Genomic DNA, 21,344 nt, shown 5'->3' on the forward strand with positions numbered 1-21,344 from the left:
TGAGCTTCTGCTCTAAGTGGTACGGTCATATTTCCAGGACAGTGGCTCCTGAAAAGAGTATGGCTTTCTTGGTATCTCTCTCTTGTGTCCTCTCTCATCACGTGATCTGTGTGCATGGCTGCTTCTCATTCTCTTTCTATCATGGGTGAAAGCAGCATGAGGACTACACCAGATTCAGCTGCCAAATCTTGGACCTTCTAACCATCAGAATCACGAGCCAAATAAACCTCTTTTCTTTGTCAATTACCCAGCCTCAGGTATTCTCTTATAGCAAAACCAAACACACTAAGACAAATCTTTAGCTCAGCCTTGCTCTGATTCATCTCACATAAGCAAAACTAAATCTTGAATGGAGTAGAGGCCTGGAATCTTGCCCCTACAGATGTGAGCTTCTCCCTCTGAGCTCCTTGAGAAAACCCCTTTATCTAAACTGTCAAGAAAGCCTCAGGAGCTGGGAAGATTGTGGCCATCATGGGTCACAGACATGCAATTGTGTGAAGCAGGGTAAGCCGGGTCAATCCCATCTGGGATCCTTGCACCACAGAGCAAATATCAACACTCTTTTTCCTACTCTGAAGAGACTTGTCTCCACTATATTTCCTCCACCTTGGTGTCTTCTCTCCTCTGTCAATTTCCTTTTAAGTAAATGCAGACACTACATACACCTTGTGTACTTTATTCTATAGGGGAGTGAAGACAGACGGGTTGGACAAATATAGATAAACATATAGAATGACAATCAGATAGGAACTGTGCTAGGCTGAATCAAGACCCTAGATGGTGTCCACATCCTAATACACAGCATCCATGATCATGAGACTGCATATATCAAGATGTACTTTGAAGTGGAAAGTAATGCGTTTTTTGAGATGGTGAACTTAACCTGGATTATCTGAATGAATTAGATGGAACCACAAAGGTCTTTATTAGAATGGAAGAGATGTGAGGACAGTAAGAGAGAGATTTGAAAATGCCATTGGTTTCAAAGAGGGAGAGGGGCCAGTAGCAAGGAATGCAAAAAAAAAAGGCAGCTCTGGAGCTGAAAGAGCAAGGGGTAAGACTCTTCCCTAGACACCCCAAAAGGGATTGGCCCTGTCTACAACTTGTTTTCACCCACTGAAACCCATTTCTGACTTTGACTTACAGAATTGTAAGATGAAACATTTCTGTTATTTAAAATTACTAAGGTTATAGTAGTTTATTTCAGTAGCAATAGAAAATGCCTACAATGTACAGACAAGTAGGCAGGAGTTAGTCAGGTGTAGCGGCAGATAGGCTAGAGGGCAGGCAGGAGACTGGGTGTTGGATGGAGAGCCAGTGATGCAGGTGGGTAGGAGACAGACAGACAAGCAGGGAGGGAGCCTGGAGAAAGGTGATTGAGAAATGGAAGACAGAAATAAGACAGCAAACAGGTGAGAAGAAGGGCACATGGGCAGATTGAAAGCAGGAAGTGGGCAGACAGGCAGAAGACAAGAGCAGGGGTTAGGAAGACAGGATGGCAGATGGAGGACCTCAGAGCTGGTCCTTATTCCCACAAGGGTTAGGGAGCCTTCTGAGATGCAGGTGGATCCCATTGCTGGACTCCAGCACAATTTGTGGCATGGGGATTGGGATGCTGGTGGGATCAGGCAGCAGCTCAAAGCGCAGCAGGGTCAGGGTCATGGCCACCTTCAGCTCGTTCATGGCAAATTGTTTCCCAATGCAGTTCCTGGGCCAGGCAGAGATGGTAAATTGAAAAATGGCCTCAGGCCTCATTGTGAGCTAGGCAGGCTTTGGTCTCTGAGCTCTACCCTTGAGCTGCGGATTTAGGGTCTTCCCCTACGTGCCCGGCCCCCAAATCCTTTCCTTAAAGGCCGCATGCACCTCTGCCCAGGCCTTGATTCATTCTTTTTCTTGAGTTTAGACAGAGCCTGCCAGTCTTCCGAGGCTAGCTCCTAACTCCTGCCTCTGCTCTGAGCAGGACTGTGACCCTCTGTCAGGAGGACCACGGCTCTAAGGCACAGAGTTTAATCACATGAATTGCTGTAGAGTTAATCAATGGTTTGTTCACTCTTCCACAGTGTGTGGTTCCCTAGTATAGAGCCTAGATCAGGTCACTGTGGGGTTGGAGAGGCACATTCTCTGGCACTCTCCATAGAGGGGTACACAGAGACCTGGCTTCTTAGAGAGAGACCCAGATGAGTGGGAAAGAGGAGTCAGAAGGGTAATGGGGAGGCTTCCTGGGAGGGCACTGGGTATGTGGTGCTCAGTTGTTGCCCCACTTTCCTCCAACTCCGTGGTCCATGCTTGCCTCCCCTTACCCATCTGTCTACCAGCACCTGTAGCCTTCTAATTGTACTCCAGAAATGTCCCTCCTTACCATCCCTCAGTCTTCTTGCCTGGACTTTCTGGGTCCCTGCTTGCCCTCCTTCCACACTGAAGCCACAGACCAGCTCAGACTCTCCCACACTCTTCACAGTGGGGACAGCATCCCAGGTAGCAGCCAAGCCCTCCTTGGGTTGTTGCCTCACCCAACTCTTACCTGGTCAGCCCACGTCCTAGCCCTGTTCATGTGGAGATGGCTGAGAATATCCTCTCTCCACCTCTGCCTGCCACATCCTTAAGGCTAAGTCCAGGGCCCACCTGCCTCTCACCCCCTTCCAGCTGTGCCTCTTCCACCTCAAGCCCCCAGTTAGCATCTGCACTCCATCCATAAATAGTCAGTCCAGTGCCAGGAACAGAAACACTCAAAGAGCCACTCAGTGACTAAGTGAAAGGATGGATGAGGGAGTGATGTGTGTCTGGAGCACAGAATATGTTTCTGTATAATACATTTTTGTCCTTGACTATGAACTAGACGCAGGGACAGTACCTTTTTCCTGTTTTCCCATCATGCTGCACAGTGACTAACCCACAAAGATAAGCTTAATAAATACTTGTATATTTGAATGAAGTTAATTAAGTTTTAAAAATGCATAAAATACAATGGATTACACTGAGAGTTAATATTAGTTCTGGGCTAGACATGGAGCTTAGGAATGCTCTCCTGTCCTCTAGTGGCAGCAACATGATTGACAGCCAGTGTTTGGAGGAAGTTCTCATCCTGGGATAAAGCAGCGCTGGGGAAGGACTTTCTGGAACATTTGCTTAATGACCATTGTGTAAAAGTGGACTCACCATGGGAAGAATTCACATAATTACTCATTTAGAAAAACTATGTTTCTACTAACAATTTACATAGTTCTTGGCAGTAGCTTTTCATCGGATGTTTCCTGCAGCCACTGAGGATTTCCACATCAGTTATTTTGGAGTGTACATGTCCAACTCAACAGCTATTTCAAGTGTGGTTTTTAATCTATACACAGGAAGTCTTCAAATGTTATTTGTCATATACTCAAAAGAGGGCTTCCCTCAAAGTCAGGTTATTGTCCTCATTTTTATGTGTTTGCCAACATTTTGCTATGTGGGCTGTGGGATCATGCTATAGAGAATCCATTACACAAAAACAATTTTGCCAAATGGGAAATGGGACATAAATATATGAACGCTGTAACATAATGAGCATTTGTTGGACAAGACAGCAAAATATTTGAGACAACACATATGGGTATTAAACTTTCTGCAAAGGGCTGTCTTAACCTTTCACTTGTTTGGCTTGTAAGGGAGGACTAGCAAGGCACCTTAATTCTAAATGTATGCAAAGATTTCAGTGTTTTCACATAACAGATTAGTGAGTTAAGTAGAAATGGTGATGTGCTGCACTGGCAATATATAGGGAGAGAGAAATCAACTTTAATATCTCTGAAAATTGAGAAATGCTAATATATAAAATTAATTTTACTGAAAAAGTCTAATATTGAAAATTCATACTCCTAAAATGAGGAAAACACCAGAATACACGGAAGTTCAGAACACACACTATCAGTGAATTTTGGCTGGACATTGGAAAAGGCAGAAGGAGACAAAGTCGCCATGCTGCGCCCTGAATTGCAGTTTTTGTTTTGTTCACAGAGACATCAGCATTAGGCTTCCTTCCCACAAACACCAGCATCCAAGTGTATAGGTGAAGATGCCACATATGAATTAGGGAGCATAGGCATCAGCTGTGTGCCCAGAGACTCCCCTGTTTCTCCACCTCCATTACCAGTGTTAGGGTGCCTCACCTTGATCCTCCAGAGAAGGGCAGGAAAGCGTGGCCGTGTTGAGCAGAACCTGGGGCAAAGTGGGAAGAGTCAAACACCTGCAAAGAGAGCACCAATGCAGGACAGATAGGAGTCCAGCCCCTGATATCTACCCAAAAGGCGACAGGATCCCCAGAAGTATGAGTAGGAGAAGGTGTTGAGAGATCATCTTCCTCCAAGGCCTTCTTACCTCTGGGTTTGGCCACACCTTCGGGTTCTGGTGAAGGCCATAAATGAAAAGGCTGCCTTTCAATCCTATGGGGAGGGTATAGAAGAGAGAGAGAAGACGGATCATACCCATGAGATTCCCTCTAGCAGCAGGGAACAAGTGTTGCTTCAAATCATCGCTTTGAGCAGGATGATATGGGGGCTGGGCTCAAAGAATGAGTAGAAAACCATGAATCCAGGGATGAGAAGCAAGAAAGCATTGGTATTTTACTGTCTGTAGTAAGTGCAGTGGGCAGCTACCTTCATCAAATGCCTCCAAGGTTCACTGGGGAATATACATGACTCACTCAATACCCACAGCAACCATCCAAAGAAGACATTCCTTTTTTCCCAAATTTCAGAAGAGCTACCTCAGTCTCAGAGGCTGATTGTCTTGTCTATGGTCATACAGCTAGAACATGACAGGACTGAGACCGGACCCTTTGGCCGTTGAGCCTTGGTGGCCTCTGTCTGCTATAGGATATGGACATCAGTGCCTCTCTGCCATCAACCTGAGGGCTCCTCAAAAACTGGACAACTGCTGACCCATGACATGTGATTTCTGATCTCCCCCATTTGCCTTAAGCCCATCAATAAAGAACCACATTTCCTGCACCCGTGTCTGATTCTTTCTAGAATTTCTGATTTCATGAAATAGAATTTGGGGGCTTTCATTCCCAAGGCTGCATTCAGAGGCTGACATTTATTTATCAGACTTTTCGTGGTTCAAGCTCTTTGCCAAGCATTTCAAATTTTTCATCCTAACTATAAAGCATTTTTTCATTTTTTGACAAGGAATGAGAGACCTAAAGAGGTTTGCAAATGCTGAAGGACAGGTGCATTTCTGACCCTCCACATCTCCGTGTGGAGAGCTTAGGTGAGTGGATGGAGGAAGTTCATACTTTTGGGCAATGAGCACCCATCAGGGAAGGTGATGGGAGTGATGAGCTCTCTGCTAATGCTTGGCACTGGTGGGTAGAGTCTCAATGCCTCCTTGATGCACATGGTAGTGTAGGGCATCTGGTCCAGGTGGTTCCTAAAACAAAGTCCATCCTGAACATCAGCAGGGCCTGGACAGACCATGTGAATCCCCCTAAGGAAAGGGCAGGGCTCCTGCATCTCCTGAGCCCACACTAACCAGGTGATGGAGGCTTCATCTCCCAGGAGGCTCTGGATCTCCTCCCGGCACGTCTGCTGATCCTTGGGGTGTGTGTCCAGAGCATAGAGGATCCAGGAGATGCTGCTGGCTGTGGTGTCATGTCCTCCAAACATAAATGTGTCCACCTCAGCACGGAGGTCCTTGCCTGACAAGCTGCTACGATTCTCCATCTGGGGAGGACGAGGTGAGAGTTCAGGATTGGTCTCTTGCTCTGGGCTTTTGGGAAAAGCCTCTGGCCTCTCCTATACACACTCACTTTGGCCAAAAGAAGGATGTCCAGGAAATCCAAATGCCTCTTTCTCCTGACCTTCTCCAGCTCCCGCTCCTCCTGCAGGCGAGCTTTCCTCAGTTGGATCACTTGATCTGTTCCAGAACAGTGGTTACTCTACAGGCTGAGCATGCCAGCAGCCCCCAGGAGTCCCAGCTGTTCACCTGCCCCCATGTGGGTGCCTGGTAGATCTCATCATGAGTGTTGGTGTGGGTGCATGGTCAGGAGTAAGAGCTCTATTACAGTGTGAGGCAGGGCAGGCCTCTCTGCAGTGGCATAACTCACAGAGCCTCTGTTTGAATGCTGCTTGGATGGGGTCTCATGTAACCATCCCCATGTGGGGACACAGATAAATGCCTACACCGTGCCTGCCGCTAACATCTCAGCTCCCAGCCCCTGCTCCACAGAAATCTCCATCATGGGTGTGTCTCAGTTTCTGCAGGGGCAACAGGGGGCCTGGATCTGTGATGAGACAGGGCAGCCTCCTTTAGCTGTGCTTAGTGAAGGGAGGAGACAAGAAGAGGAGACAACCTGTGTGCTGATGGACAAGCTGGCAGGTACGATGGTTTGAGCAGCTGGTAGGGGTCAGGTTGTAGATTGTGTCATTCTGATGAAAGACATTGCTCATGCGGGCAATAAACAGGTTTTTGAGGTCCCCAATGGCCTGGATGTAGGATTGGATATCCCTGAGGGAAAGGATGAAGAAGAGACCAAAGTAAAAGAGGCCTTTGTTTAGGAGGCAGTGTGGAATCTGGATAGAGATAGCTTCAAACACTGGGGACAGATATCGCTGAGGCACTTGTTTCTTCTGTCTTAGAGCTCTGTGATCCTGAGGTTTTTATAAGATATTGTGAACAGCCAGGGTCTACCTGTGCTAGGGATGAGGAATCTGTAGCTGAAGCATGTTTTGGTCTGGTCTGGAATTAGAGCTTTCACAGCCTAAGTCTTTCTTCCTGTGGAAGTGAGCCCCCAAGCTGCCCCACTTGCCTCTCGGGTACATCCATGCAGTTGATAAGAACATGACCTGGGGGGTTATCACTGACCTGTCCAACTGGATGCTGCCCTGGTAACTGAAGGCACACTTCATGATGGTGTGTCCAGGGTCATCAAGGAGACATGCTGAGAGACCTCCAGAGGGAGTCCTGGCCAATGAGCTCCTCCCATTTGTCCTGTGGTGGGAGGGGGTATGGACCTTCTTAATCCTCCAGAATTATTTTGCAAATATAGGTCGGCTTTTCCCCTTCCTCCAGATATCGTGCTTGGGATCCCTCACTTAAAGGACAGCTATAGTGTTGAAATTGGTATTGTGAATCAATAGGTGTAAACCAATACCTATTTTTCAAAGTTTTAATACAGCATTAACCATGTCTGCTCACAGAGTCTGAATTAAGTTTTGCATTCTTAGATTCAGCTATACTTGACTAGAAACATTTTTTGTTATTTCTTATGAATAAATAATAGGAGTACTCTTCAGTGTTCTGAAAACTGAGATTGTTCGGAGGGACTGATTGCACCCCAACTTTAGAGGGAAAAGTGTCAAAGCAAAAGGAAGTCTACAAGGCCCGGCACAATTTATCCACTATGATTCTCATTTCCTGTGACAATAAGCAACGTGTGGATTCAACCAAATGCCTGGGTGCTCTGCTCTCATATCACTTTTGGGGAAGCCTATTCTCACAGTAATGGTCTAAGAGTGTTATTCTGTGTGGCTGTGCCTATGGCTCTCTGTGGGTCACAGAGCTGAGAGTTAAATTGGTGAGAGTGTGCTGTGAGTGGATGTCTGGAGGGGAGAAAGACGGACTCACCAGCATCACTTGTACGGAGTCCACCATGAGCCCCACGTAGGGCTTCAGGATGTTATAATGGAAGGCTGGGGTCAGCATCCACCGCTGCTGGCGTCACTTCTGCCCATTCAGCAGGGGCAAACCATACCCTGGGCCAAGAGATGGATGTGTGTATGTGTCGGGATGGGGGGGTGGGAGGTGGGATGAAAGGGATCTCTGGGGAAAGAGAAAAGGCGGTTCCTGAGGAGAGAAAACCTAGAAGGTACTTCAGGGGCTATGGCAGGGAAAGCATGTGAATTTCAGGTGTGGAAATGTCCTAATTGGGCAAATACCTCCCTGAGATTATGACAGCTGTAAGATGAAAGTTGAAAAGTGTTGTGGGCAGATGTTAAATAAATACCAGGCTGAGGATGTCTGGAGAGAACAAAGTGAAGTGGAAGAAGCTGAGCCTCAGGAGGGCTCACACCATCATTAGCAAAGGTGGGGGTCTTGTTGTGTGTAAAAAGGAACATGAAACTGGATTAGGGATGGGGGTCATGACAGTGGTGGCCCCTCACCTATTGTTCTCTATAAGCCAAAGAGATTGCTCTTAGCAAATCTACCTGGGCAGTAGGTGACAGTCCTAGTTTACATATACATACCAATCCAGGGAGCCAAGAGTCTGGAGATTTCTGTAACTTTGGGGTCTGAAAGACAAGAAAAGTCTTTACAGGAAACTGGAAACTACTAAATTTGGCATCCCCAGAGGGGATCTATCAGACCACGGGCTTCTATCAGTTGATATCTGTCTGTTGGCAGTTTGACCTGTGTCATTTCCCACTTGTCTCCTGTCCCTTTCCATGTCTGCCATGAAGGTCAATGTGGGCTCAGGAAGTCAGATTCAGTGTTCTCACAGCAGAAGACCCACAGACCTAGGAAGGAGTTGGTGAGAAACATAGGCAATGTCCTCCAGGCCAGAGAGTAAGACAGAGCCATTGGTGGTAGCTTAGTCTGTCAATGATGCAGGACTGGAAGCAATTATACTTACCAAATCCATGTCATAATTCATTGATAAGTGAAAATGAGAATAAGAAACCCAAATCTCAAAAGTAGCAAAATTAGAGATCAACACCTGTGCCATATGCCTATACCCAAATGTCTATAAGACATGACAATGTTCATTTCAGATTAACTCTATTAGCTTAAAACAGCAAGAAAGAACAGAGAAAAAAAAAGAAAAGAAAGAAAGAAAGAAAGAAAGAAAGAAAGAAAGAAAGAAAGAAAGAAAGAAAGAAACAAACCAGCAAATTTAGCCCCACACAGTTGTTTTAAACATTCATTACTCAGTAAATACTTTTGGCTGTAGCCTGGACTATGGACTTTGTGGATGGTTGGGACAGGGCTTAAATATTAATGTTTCAACGGTCACTTTCTACTGGGATTTTACAGACTCAGGGGCCTGTATCAGCAGGGAAGAGCTGATTGAGTCAAGATGAAATTTCAATCTCACCTGATCTCCCCGGAATCACCTTCATGTAGTCAGGGTCATAGAGCTGGACACGAACTTTGTCTCCCCATAGCCAATGAGGACAGGCACTTGGGAATGTCTCCACCCATTTCCGAATCTGTTGTAGTTCCTGATCCTGTTGGAACTGTCAATGAGGGTAGGCAGATGAACACTTTCATTTAGTTCTTCTAGTCTGTGCAGGGGGAGTGAAGCGCAGGGCAGGACAACCACAGAGACCTTGTAGTTCAGGATCTACCAGTACAAGTCAGGAATTTGGACTGTTTCTGATCATCTAGGCTCTGATCCAGATTCTTGTCCTCTCCCCAACACTTGATCTCAGGTCAGATTCTGTCTGTCCGCTGTGTAGAGCTATGGGGTCAATGCTGCCTACAGAAGCTTAAGTCAGCCATTGTCTTCACATTGTGTAAAATCTCTGGAAGTCATAAACACAACAATTTCCATGGGCAACGTGCATAACTTGTATCATTCGGTAAGCAGATTTGTAAAATAATTTATCTTTAGAGAATAAAATGAATTAACGTAAACATTCAATTACACAATAATTGAATATAATCATACTTGTTATATTTTCAGAATTTCCCAGCATACATAGTATTTGTTAAGATAAAAATAGCATTTGGAATGTGTATGACTAAGTGAAAAATGATTAACTATAAAATTATGTGCATTCTACATGCTGGATACCTACAGATTTATGGGACAGAATCTGGGTATATGCATATGGCACTGGTGTTGATCTATGATTTTGAGATTTGGGTTTCTTATTCTCATTTTCACTTATCAATGAATTACGAGCTCCCTGCTGCCTAGAGTCAGCTTTCTTTTTTTTTTTTTAACTTTATTTATTTATTTATTTTTAAATTTATTTTATTGCATTTTAGGTTTGGGGGTACATGTGAAGAACATGCAAGATTGTTGCATAGGTACACACATGGCAGTGTGATTTGCTGCCTTCCTCCCCATCACCTATATCTGGCATTTCTTCCCATGCTATCTCTCCCCAACTCCCCATCCCCCACTGGCCCTCCCCTATTTCCCCCCAACAGACCCAAGTGTGTAGTGCTCCCCTCCCTGTGTCCACGTGTTCTCATTGTTCAACACCTGCCTATGAGTGAGAACATGCGGTGTTTGATCTTCTGCTCTTGTGTCAGTTTGCTGAGAATGATGCTTTCCAGGTTCATCCATGTCCCTACAAAGGACACGAGCTCATCGTTTTTGATGGCTGCATAATATTCCATGGTGTATATGTGCCACATTTTCCCTGTCCAGTCTATCATCGATGGGCATTTGGGTTGGTTCCAGGTCTTTGATATTGTAAACAGTGCTGCAATGAACATTCATGTGCATGTGTCCTTATAATAGAACGATTTATAATCCTTTGGATATATACCCAGTAATGGGATTGCTGGGTCAAATGGAATTATGTTTCTAGGTCCTTGAGGAATCGCCACACTGTCTTCCACAATGGTTGAACTAATTTACACTCCCACCAACAGTGTAAAAGTGTTCCTATTTCTCCACATCCTCTCCAGCATCTGTTGTCTCCAGATTTTTTAATGATCGCCATTCTAACTGGCGTGAGATGGTATCTCAATCTAGTTTTGATTTGCATTTCTCTAATGACCAGTGATGATGAGCATTTTTTCATATGCTTGTTGGCCTCATGTATGTCTTCCTGTGTAAAGTATCTGTTCATATCCTTTGCCACTTTTGAATGGGCTTGTTTGTTTTTTTCTTGTAAATCTGTTTTAGTTCTTTGTAAATTCTGGATATCAGCCCTTTGTCAGGTGGGTAAACTGCAAAATTTTTTTCCCATTCTGTTAGTTGCCGATTCACTCTAATGACTGTTTCTTTTGCTGTGCAGAAGCTGTGAAGTTTGATTAGGTCTCATTTGTCTATTTTGGCTTTTGTTGCCAATGCTTTTGGTGTTTTGGTCATGAAGTCCTTGCCTACACCTATGTCCTGAATGGTTTTGCCTAGAGTTTCTTCTAGGGTTTTTATGGTGTTAGGTCTTATGTTTAAGTCTTTAATCCATCTGGAGTTAATTTTAGTGTAAGGTGTCAGGAAGGGGTCCAGTTTCTGCTTTCTGCACATGGCTAGCCAGTTTTCCCAACACCATTTATTAAACAGGGAATCCTTTCCCCATTGCTTGTTTTTTTCAGGTTTGTCAAAGATCGGATGGTTGTAGATATGTTGTGTTGCCTCTGAGACCTCTGTTCTGTTCCATTGGTCTATATCTCTGTTTTTGTACCAGTACCACGCTGTTTTGATTACTGTGCCTTGTAGTATAGTTTGAAGTCCGGTAGTGTGATGCCTCCCACTTTATTCTTTTTGCTTAGAATTGACTTGGCTATGCGGGCTCTCTTTTGGTTCCATATGAAGTTTAAGGTGTTTTTCTTCAGTTCTGTGAAGAAGGTCATTGGTAGCTTGATGGGGATAGCATTGAATCTGTAAATTACTTTGGGCAGTATGGCCATTTTCACTCTGTTGGTTCTTCCTAACCATAAACATGGAATGTTTCTCCATCTGTTTGTGTCCTCTCTTATTTCGTTGAGCAGTGGCTTGTAGTTCTCCTTGAAGAGGTCCTTTACGTTCCTTGTTAGTTGTATTCCTAGGTATTTTATTCTCTTTGTGGCAATTGTGAATGGCAGTTCATTCTTGATTTGGCTCTCTTTAAGTCTGTTATTGTTGTATAGGAATGCATGTGATGCAATAAAAAATGATAAAGGGGATATCACCACAGATTCCACAGAAATTCAAACCATCATCAGAGATTATTACAAACAACTCTATGCACATAAACTAGTAAATCTGGAAGAAATGAATAAATTCCTGGACACTTGCCTCCTCCTAAGCCTAAACCAGGAAGAAGCCGAAACCCTGAACAGACCCATAAAAAGGTCTGAAGTTGAGGCAGCAATTAAGAGCCTACCACACAAAAAAAGCCCAGGTCCAGACGGATTCACAGCCGAATTCTACCAGACATACAAAGAGGAGAGGGTACCATTCCTTCTGAAACTATTCCGAACCAACCAAAAAGAGGGAATCCTTCCCAAATCATGTTATGAGACCATCATCATCCTGATACCAAAACCCGGCAGAGACTCAACAAGAAAAGAAAACTTCAGGCCAATATCCAGGATGAACATAGATGCAAAAATCTTCAATAAAATACTGGCAAGCCAATTGCAACAGCACATCAAACAGCTTATCCACCAGGATCAAGTAGGCTTCATCCCGGGAATGCAAGGCTGGTTCAACATACGCAAGTCTATAAACGTAATTCACCACATAAACAGAACGAAAGACAAAAACCACATGATTATCTCAATTGATGCAGAGAAGGCCTTTGACAAAATTCAACAGCCCTTCATGCTAAAAACCCTCAATATGCTAGGTATTGACGGAACGTATCTCAAAATAATAAAAGCTATTTATGACAAACCAACAGCCAATATCATACTGAATGGGCAAAAACTGGAAGCATTCCCTAAGAAATCTGGCACTAGACAAGGATGCCCTCTCTCACCACTCCTATTCAATAGAGTCAGCTTTCTAAACTCTTTGATGTGTATCACAAAGCCCTTGGCTTTCTGGCTTTGACTTTTGCCTCCAGCCTTGCTGGCAATTCCACCATCACCCATTTGTTTCAGCTCCAACGCTGCTGCCACCACTGCTGCTGATTCGAGCACCAGCTACACCTGCTCACTCATCTGGACCTGGCACGTGCTCTTTTCTCTACCCGGAATGCCCTTCTACTCTGCCACGGCGCAGTCACCTCTCCTCAGCTTTCAGGACTCAGCTTTCCTTTAATCTCATCTGGAATCCTCACAGACGTTGGATCCTAGTGACGGTCCATGTAGCCAACCTTTCATTTCAACTGCTTCTAGTAACTCAAAGCAACTGTCTACCACATAAGTATCTAATCTCTGCCCACCTCCTTCTGACAACCATATTTCCCAGCTCTGAGGCAGCTTGCCCTACAGTGAGGCAGGCTCCTTCATTCAGCAGAGGCTTACTGCACACACACCATGTGCCAAGTGTGGCTCAGGAACTGCATTAGGACACAGCTATGATCCTTACCTGTGTGGAATTTCCAGTCTAGTTGGGGAGTAAGGAAGATTAGAGGTTGTGCGGTAGGGGATCATTAATATTGAGTTGAAAGGAAGAACAAGCATCTGTGGACCGATTAACAAGTATCTTAGAGCCCCGGCCCAGCCTGCCCTCCCACTCTCCTGTCAACTCCTTCCTACCTCCTGGCTGTGCCCAAAGAGCCAGTGGGAAGGATGAGACGGGAACTGCTGGATGGCTTTCAGCAGCCACTGCCGATGCAGGTAGAGCTGGGCTGCCTTGAGCAGCAGTAGAAGCAGGCACAGCAAGAATGGCATTGGTAGTTTGATAGGAACAGCATTGGATTTGTAAATTGCCTTGGGCAGTATGGCCACTTTAATGATATCGATTCTTCCGATTCATCAGCATGGAATGTTTTTCCATGTATTTGTGTTGTCTTTGATTTCTTTCAGCAGTGTTTTGTAGTTCTTTCTGTAGAGATCTTTCATTTCCTTGGTTAGCTGTATTCCTAGGTATTTCATTTTCTTTGTGGCTATTTTTCCCCCATTTATTTATTTTATTGCATTTTAGGTTTTAGGGTACATGTGAAGAACATGCAAGATTGTTGCATAGGTACACACGTGGCAGTGTGATTTGCTGCCTTCCTTCCCATCACCTACCTCTGGCATCTCTCCCCTTGCTATCTCTCCCCAGCTCCCCACCCCTCACCGTCCCTCCTCTATTTCCCCCCAACTGACCCCAGTGTGTAGTGCTCCCCTCCCAGTGTCCCTGTGTTCTCATTGTTCAACACCCGCCTATGAGTGAGAACATGCGGTGTTTGATCTTCTGCTCTTCTGTCAGTTTGCTGAGAATGATGGTTTCCAGGTTCATCCATGTCCCTACAAAGGACACAAACTCATCGTTTTTGATGGCTGCATAATATTCCATGGTGTATATGTGTGTGGCTATTTTGAATGGGAGTGTATTCTTGATTTGACTCTTAACCTGAACAGCATTGGTAGTTTGATAGGGACAGCATTGGATTTGTAAATTGCCTTGGGCAGTATGGCCACTTTAATGATATCGATTCTTCCGATTCATCAGCATGGAATGTTTTTCCATGTATTTGTGTTGTCTTTGATTTCTTTCAGCAGTGTTTTGTAGTTCTCTCTGTAGAGATCTTTCATTTCCTTGGTTAGCTGTATTCCTAGGTACTTCATTTTCTTTGTGGCTATTTTGAATGTGAGTGTATTCTTGATTTGACTCTCAGCCTGAACATTATTGGTGTATAGAATAATCTGAAAATGGCTAGATTGTGGTTGTTTTGGGTAATGTGGTATGGAGGTGGGAGAGCTTTTAGTTAAGTAAGAAGCTATATAAACTAACAAGGATGCTAAAATAAAAGTCTCTTTCTGAAGTATTCCATGTCTTTTGGACCCTTTCCAGGAACTGTCAACTATTGATCAAAAAAGTCAAGGCATCGTATATTGCTTCTGTGGTCATTATTCCACGATGCTTAGATTACTAGTATTCATAAACTTGGGAAGAATCTTTGAGCAAATTTTCTCAACTGTCTGAATTACTTCAGTATATTCATGGGAATTCCATAGGATTTTTGTGTGTGATATATGGTATGCAGTTTGCATAGTATCTACTTCTTTGTAATCCAGTTGCTGTTAAGAATGATGTACTTTAAAGAAAAAGAGAAAACTGCATCACAGTCCCATTCTCCAGTGTCCATGCAATGAATTACTGAGCATTTGGGAAGCAGCATCAAGTATATTACAGGCACGATGTGAAACTGTTGATCTTTGACCTGTGATCAAAATTGAACCATTGTGCAGTTTGGCTTCTATTTGCTTCCAAATATGTAGAATTTTTGTTGATGATTAATTTGCAAGACTAACTTTGAGAGTGTAACAGTTTTGAAGAAAACATTGAATGTTTTTCAAATGAAGGGGCTTACAGAATGTTACAATGTTATTAATATAATTTGGCTTTTGTTATGCAAATTGTTAACACCAGCTATTATAATATATTTTAGTAGGAAAAAAAAGGAAATGCTCCTGATTTTTGTACATTGATTTTTATTTATTTATTTATTTATTTATTTATTTTTATTATACTTTAAGTTCTGGGGTACATGTGCAGCTCTTGCAGGATTGTTACATAGGTATACACATGCCATGGTGGTTTGCTGCCTACATTAGGTTTTTCTCCTAATGTTATCCCTCCCCAATTTCCCCACCCCCTGCTATCCCTCCCCTGGCCTTCCAAACCCCAACAGACCCAAGTGTGTGATGTTCCCCTCCCTGTGTCCATGTGTTCTCATTGTCCAACACCTGCCTATGAGTGAGAATATGCAGTGTTTGGTTTTTGGTTCTTGTGTCAGTTTGCTGAGAATGATGGTTTCCAGATTCATCCCTGTCCCTGCAAAGGACATGAATTCGTCCTTTTCATGGCTACATAGTATTCCATGGTGTATATGTGCCACATTTTATTTATTCAGTTTATCCTTGATGGGCACTTGGGTTTGTTCCATTTTGTATCCAGAAATGTCACTAAAGTTGTTTGTCAGTTCCAGGAGCCTCATGACAGAGTCATTAGGGTTTTGTAAGTATAGAATCATATTGTCAGCAAAGAGATATAGTTTGAACTCTTATTTTTCTATTTGGATGCTTTTACTTCTTTCTTTTGCCTGATTTCTCTGGCTAGGACTTCTAGTTCTATGTTGAGTAAGAGTTGTGAGAGGGAGTTTCCTTGTCTTGTTCCAGTTCACTGGCAATGGTTCCACCTTTTTTTTTTTTTGAAACAGAGTCTTGCTTTGTCACCCAGGCTGGAGTGCAGTGGCATGATCTTGGCTCACTGCAACCTCCACCTCCTGGGTTCAAGTGAGTCTCCTGCCTCAGCATCCTGAATAGCTGGGATTACAGGCGCATGCCACCACACCTGGCTAATTTTTGTATTTTTAGTAAAGACAGGGTTTCAGCATGTTTGCTAGGCTGGTCTTGAACTCCTGGCCTCATGATCCACCCACCTCAGCCTCCCAAAGTGCTGGGATTATAGGTGTGAGTCACCGCACACAGCCGGTTCCACCTTTTGCCCATTTAGTATGATGTTTGCTTGGTTCATCACAGATGGCTGTTATTATTTTGAGGCATGTTCTTTGGATGCGTAGTCTGTTGAGGGTTTTTGTCATGAAGGGATGTTGGATTTTATCAGAAGCCTTTCTGTGTCTATTAAGATGACCATCATATGGTCGCTTTCAATTCTGTTTATGTGGTGGATCACTTTTATTGATTTATATATTTGAGCCACCTTGCAACCCACAAGTACAGTCTACTTGATCATGGTGAATGAATTCTTGATGTATTGCTGGATTCGGTTTGCTAATATTTTATTGAGGATTTTTACATTTACATTCACCAGTGATACTGGTCTGAAGTTTTCTTTCTTTGTTATGTCTTTGTCCTCCCTAAATATGGAAAGCCTTGCAGTAACAAGTTTACCATTCCTGACTGGCTTCTATTTTAAAGAAAAGACACCAGAAACAAGGCCAAGTTTTCAAAATCACTTTATATTAATGGATGAAATAATCTTAACCCAAATAATAAATACTAACTTTACCCCAAATGGAGCTGGTTAAGGTGATGGTTTGTTATTTGTGTAAGGCTTAGACATTTGTGATCAGAGGTATAATTCTTGTTCTTACCAATATATTGATTGTTATTCAACTATTCTTAGTTATTTCTATTCAATTAGCCATACCATTCTTAATATTGATTGTACACAAAATTTTAAGACATATACAAATTTGAGAAAGACCTACTGCTAGTTCCCCCTATGGACTGCTACAACTAAGTAGAAACGCTGTCTTCAGGAATCATAATCATTAGCTTCCTCTATATTATTATTTATCATTGCATCAGTCTAGTCTCTTACCTTACATTAACAATATTGATTCTCTTGCCTATGCCATATCCATTAATCAATAAAAGCTTGGGGACATTGTTTACTTTATCAGTATCAAGCTTAGCTGCATACTCCATGCTAAGATCCAGATGAGCTTCAAATTTAAGTTATTCCATCTTAAATTGGGGCATGAGGAGCAGCCACGCAATTTCATATGTAGTAAGTTTACCAATCACTTTCCTATCAGTTATATTAATAAGTGGGTCATTTACACTATCAACTCTTATAATTATCTAGGGATAGTTATGATTAATTTTTTTCTCATGGTCACTTACCATAATGTGATTTATTTCAACTTTAAAAGAAATTACTTGAGTACTCTCGTAGACTTAACTGAAGGAGAAACGTAATGTGTATTGGGCTTTAATATGAAATATGCAGCAGGGTTATTTGCCTATTCTTCTTGCCTGAGTATGCTAACATCATTATGATAAATAGTCCTACAACAATTTCATTTTAGAAGGATTTTATAATGTGTATATTCCAGAAACTTAAACAATTAACTTTTTTGTTATGACTTTACTGCTTACAATTTTATTCCTTTGAGTATGAGTATCATACCCACTGCTTTACTCTGGCCAACTCATACATTTCCTATGAAAGACTTTACAACCACTAACCTTAGCTCTATATATGTAACATGTTTCAATCTCCATTATATTATCACCTATCCCACCACAAACATAAAAAAAAAGTTTCTCTAGTATTAAACTAATGATATTTAGATGAGATTTTTCACTTAAATTGATAGTGTAATGGGTTGAGGCCTTTTGAATGTTGGTACGGGGCAAATATATTTTCCATGGGGAAGACTATACTATAGTGAGAAAGATAATGACCCCAAAAGATAACGAGTTCTAATTACTAAACCTGTAAATGCTATATTATTTGAGAAAGGTCTTTGCAAATGTGATTAAGTTAAGGCTCGAGATGAGGACATTATCCTGGATTATCAAGGTGGGTCCTAAATGCAGAAGAAGATATGACACAAACAGGGATGGCTAAGAGAAGACGGGGCAGAGAGAGGTTTGAAGATGCTGACCCTTGAAGATTGGAGGGATGCAGCCATAAGCCACAGAATGCTGGCAGCCAACAGAGGCTGGAGGAGGCAGGGATTATTCTCTGAACTCTGGAGGGAGCATATCCCTGCTCATACTTAGGTTTCAGCCAAGACAGTGATTTTGGGCTTTAGGCCTTTAGAACTGTGAAATAATAAATTTCTTTACTTCTCTTCTCTTACAGACAATGTATTCTCTACATTGCCCAGGCTGTTTTTAAACTCTTGGGTCCAAACAATCCTCCTGCCTCAGCCTCCTGAGTAGCTAGGACTAAAAGCATGGGTCATTACACCCAGCTCTGTCATTTTAGATCACTATGTTTGTGGCCATTTGTTACAGAAGCTATTGGTAGTAGAGATGAGGTGTGTAAAAAAATACCTAAAAATGTACAAGCAGCTTTGGAATTGAGGAGTAGATACAAACTGGAAGAATTTTGAAATGCATGATAGAGAAAGTCTACACTGCCTAAACACACTATTGGTAGATAGAGGGACGTTGAAATGCTTCCAATGAGGTCTCTGAGGGAAGCAAGCAGCATGGAGGGAAAAGCTTATATGGTTTTGTTACAGATAGTTAGGTATGGGCAGGGCAGGAGAGGGCTCTCCCCAACCCACTAGGAATGGCAGGTGATGGTTCAACAATTATCACATTGCCTCTCTAAAAATGATAATTCGGTAGCCAGTGCCTATGTGCCAGAGAGAGACAATCTCCTGATAATCCACAGCTATTAACACTAAAGTGTTAATTGAAAGCAGATGCCAAGGAGAAGAACCTTCCTGGGCATGTGCACTCAGAGACAAAATGGCAAAGTATGATCTTCCAGGTACACACCACTAGAAAAAGAAAGAAAGCCTCAGATGGGCATGTGTACAATTCCCGAAACACACTGCGTGTGCTCAGTTCCCAAGGTTAAGGAGGGCACTGCACATGCGGGAAGCATTCCCCAAGGGAAGAATCATGGGAAATAATCATGGGAAACTTATGAAGTTCTAAGATCAAGGTTCAATGTGCTCTCTGACCTTCAGGTGCCCACTTGACTATCTTCCAAGAAAATGTTCCTTTCTTTCCTGTTAGAAGGCCTTTTAAAAATAAACTTACACTCCTTCTATGAGACTTTTCTTGGTCTCTTTTTCTGCTTTATACCCCTTGGTCAAATTCTTTCTTCTGAGGAGGCAAAAACTGAAGTTGCTACAGACACATGCGATATGCTGCTGGTAACTCGGGGTAACTTGGATACCTGCCACTGGTAATAGTTTGAAGAATATTCATATCTAGAATAGAATGTTAGCAGAAATAGGAACATTAAAGGTGCTTCTGTTGGGGACTCAGAAGAAAATGAAAGACATGTTGTTGGAAACTAGAAGAAAGCAACTCTTTATCTAGATTGTTCTAACTTTTACAACTCCAGTCCATGACACGATGTGGCAAGAGAGAGAAGCAAAATATCACCTTTGGATACTACTCATCGAATACCTAAATGCCTTATGAAAGGCAACCTCATAGAAGACAAGTTTCCGCATAAGCATGTATTTGATACCTTATAATATTTTAGTCAAATTAAGGAGGATTTTAGGATTGAATGGTTGCTTCTAACCACACTGGAGAAAATGGGGAAAGAAAAAGATGAGATCAGGGATTCAAATTCCCAACTCAAACTATGCAGACTCTACCAGTGTCTGAATTAAAATGCAAATTAAATTCTAAACCTTGCAGGATGCCTTCTATTAAAATGAGAACAACTGATTGAAAGTAATAGGAGCTTGAAAATTGGAATGGGGACATATGGGAAGATACCAATAAAGCTGGGGATAACAAACCTCTCAATTCTGCTGAGATTTCTTTGCCAGTTGCTGAGTGTATCTATTCCAGTTATGCATTCTGGAACCACAGAAATAACTTCAGGAACAATAACAGCTAGGGGGCAATACCTTGTAGAGCTGGGGTAAAGTTCTCTGGGAGGTTATAAATGTTATGAATTAATGTCCAATATAGGGTACTGTTTCTCCCATAGCCAAGGTTTATGGGTTAAGAATTCCAGAAAGTAGCTCATGCCATGATGTGGCAACAGAGGAAATGAAAATATCAGCACTGGATAGTACGAATCAAATGCCTTTAAAAAGGCAACATTGCAAAAGGAGAGCTTCTCAGTGACCATGAAATGGAAATGGCCCTACTAGTATTACCCTTAGTGATCCAATAGAAAAAATTTTGATTTCCATCTTACAGTGTTTCTCTCTGTGTGCCTAGAAGTCTCAGTGTCACAGGGAGAAATGCTTTCACCCAGAGAGACCCAAATTACACTCTTGAATTTGATATATATGAAATATAGGAGATAGTATAGGGCATGTCTGAGTACTATTGTGTCCTATAATTAAAGTAAATGGAAAAATACAACAATTCAAATCAGGCAGGACTATTAATGGTCTAGACTCTGCAACAATGAAGGTTTGGGTCACTCTAGTAGGCAAAGGGAATATGAAATGTGCAGTGGAAGAAAATAGTTCTAAATGAGAGCTGTGACCATGTAATCACTGATACAAACAAGGACTCTAATTGTTATGATTGTTTCTTAATTATTTTGTTATGAATATGTTTGGGAGCTGTAGCACTGTGTGAGGCAGGGCAAGTCTCAGTGGCACACGCCATGGAGCTTCCCTCTCTTATCGCATTCACATCCAATATAAGATATATTAATAATAGTTAATTTTACATCACAGTATTTAAGTTACAGAATTATAGAGGAGAAAAGCAAACATCATCCAATGACTATGCATTGTGTTGGTGACAAAAAGGTTAGTGTGTTTTCAATTGTATGTTGGACAGTTGGCAAAAGTATGACTGTTATAGTTTTAATTTGCATACTAGTTAGGCTTAAGTGGATACGTATGTATAGGTGCCAAGTTGCTAAGAGTAAAATATGACATTTAGTTTTATATATCAACTTGGATGGACTATATTACCTACCTATTCAATTAAATACTACTCAAGATGTTGCTGTGAAGAGATTTGTAGTTGTGGTTAACGTCGACAATCAGTTGACTTCCAGTAAAGGAGAATATCCTTGATAATCTATGTGGATCTGATCCAATTACTAAAAACCTGGAGAACAAAGCTCAAGGAACTACAAAATTGGAGAAGAGAAAAGGGATTTTCTCTAGAACTCCTGATATACCTTGGAT

General features: G+C 42.4%; 1 pseudogene; it reads right to left on the minus strand.

The window, feature by feature from the left end:
• Positions 1–1,512: 1,512 nt before the first annotated feature.
• Positions 1,513–13,473, minus strand: LOC108312796 (annotated as a pseudogene).
• Between the last annotated feature and the right edge of the window lie 7,871 nt (positions 13,474–21,344).

Source organism: Cebus imitator, unplaced genomic scaffold (assembly GCF_001604975.1).
Source record: "Cebus imitator isolate Cc_AM_T3 unplaced genomic scaffold, Cebus_imitator-1.0 Scaffold129, whole genome shotgun sequence".
NCBI lineage: Eukaryota > Metazoa > Chordata > Mammalia > Primates > Cebidae > Cebus > Cebus imitator.